The following is a 1,897-nucleotide window of genomic DNA, read 5'->3' on the forward strand; positions in this document are numbered from 1 at the left end:
AACTTGGTTTTTGAAGACCTACACCTTCTCTCATTGATTCTTTCTTCCTTAACGTCCTCCTGTGTTCTCCATATTCTTGAGTTGAGCAAATGATTACTTTTGTCATTTTAGGTGGTTCCTCATAGGAAATGCCTTTTTTCTTTTCACTGAATATAACTTTGTCTTCTCTGATAATTATAATGATTGACAGCATGTTTAAAATAAAAATCATTCAGTTAGTATTCTGGGAAACTTTCAAGAATTAGCAAATTTCCTCTTGAAATTTCTTGGGTAATATCTTAAATTTGCTATTGCTAGTTTAGTAATGGCTCGAAAAGCTGATAACACTTTGAAATAATTAGACCAGTTATCCAAACACTGCTACGTGTAAGTGGGATATCTATTTTAATGCATTGACACCATAGGTTAACCAAAAAGTATTCCAAATAAAAAATTAAGATAAAATTTGCTTATATTTCATTATAATTTTCAAATATGAATTTTAAATTTTTATTCTGTAGTATTCTTGCAAATTCTCCACAATTTATAGGCACTTTATGTATAGTTCTGGTCATGTATTATTTAGGAAAAATGTATAAAATATTTTATTTATGAAAACTATATTTTTAGGAATAATATGTAATTTATATTAGAATATATCTATTTATAAAACTTTATAAAACTGGTTTACTTTTTTTTTTTAGAAACTGTTTATTTTCTATCAACCTTATTTCCATTTTGTTTGCTTTGTGGAAGAGCAGCTTAAGACTACTCAGTGGTTGTTCCTGCCCACTCAGTGGCCTGAGCAGTGGGAGCTGCAGACCAGTCTTCAGTGGCCGGCTGGGCACTCCAGTCTTCAGTAGGGAACTGCTGAATAGGCACTGAGGGCACCTGTACGCCTTCAGACCAGTCTGCAACTTCAGGTTGAGAAGCAGTGAATTCAGGAGCTGGAGCAGTCCATTCACCCTGAAATTCCTCCTTGGTCACAGCCTGTTCAGCAGAGACCTGCTCTTCCTTTTCAAGCTCTTTAGGATCTCTATAGAAGTAGAGATCAGGCATGACCTCCCATGCGTGTTCATGGGAAATGGTGCCAGGTATGTGCAGAACTTCCCTGGCCAGCCTCCACCACATCAGACCCACTGAGTGAGCTCCCTTGTTGTTGAAAGGGATGGCAGTGTCCACATAGTGCAGAGGAGAGTCGGTGTTAGACAGAGCAATGGTAGGCAGGTTAACATAAGATGTCTCTGTAAGAGCCTGGTGGTCAGCCCTGGGATCAGTAACCACCAAAAGTCTCAGCTCTTGGAAGGCTGCCTGGATCTGGTTAGTGAAGGTTCTAAGAGTGAAGCAGCCAGCAATGGCAGTGGCCCCAGCAGCAGCACCAAACTTCAGTATTCCCAGACGATATGACACTGACATCAGCTGGGTTTTCAATGGCAACCATAGCAGGAGCCGCCAGCAGAAGCTTCTCCCAAGTTCTCTTCAGATTTATGATGTGGATACCATCACTTTTCCTTTTGTAGATGTACTGTTTCATTTGGAAGTCAAGGTTGGTGCCACCTAAGTGGGTTCCTGCTGCAAGGAATTTGAGGACATCTTCCTCCTTCATGCAGGACATCAAGGGCTCCAGACATTGTGAAAATTTCCCTTTATGCTATGATGGGAACGCAAAACAATGCCACATGGACCCTTCCCTGGGTAGCATGGAAAGGGAAAACTGGTTTACTTTTAACTCAATGAATATTATGTGTTTTCAAATATTTCAGAATGAAATGGGGATGTAGATATCACTCTGTAAAATTATAGAGGTTTAAATTTCTGTAGTTTTATTTTTTAATTTATTTTTTAAAAAGATTTTATTTATTTACTTAAGAGAGGGAGAGAGAGAGCAGGATAACATAGGAGCAGGGGGAGGGGCAGA

The 1,897-nt window shown here is 39.0% G+C and overlaps 1 pseudogene; it reads right to left on the minus strand.

Annotated features, from left to right (window-relative positions):
• Nucleotides 1–690: 690 nt before the first annotated feature.
• On the minus strand, nucleotides 691–1,610 carry LOC114225256 (small ribosomal subunit protein uS2 pseudogene; annotated as a pseudogene).
• Nucleotides 1,611–1,897: the final 287 nt, after the last annotated feature.

The sequence above is a fragment of the Eumetopias jubatus genome, unplaced genomic scaffold (assembly GCF_037043125.1).
Source record: "Eumetopias jubatus isolate StellerSeaLion01/CBP00866 unplaced genomic scaffold, mEumJub1_p1.0 scaffold_3, whole genome shotgun sequence".
Lineage (NCBI taxonomy): Eukaryota > Metazoa > Chordata > Mammalia > Carnivora > Otariidae > Eumetopias > Eumetopias jubatus.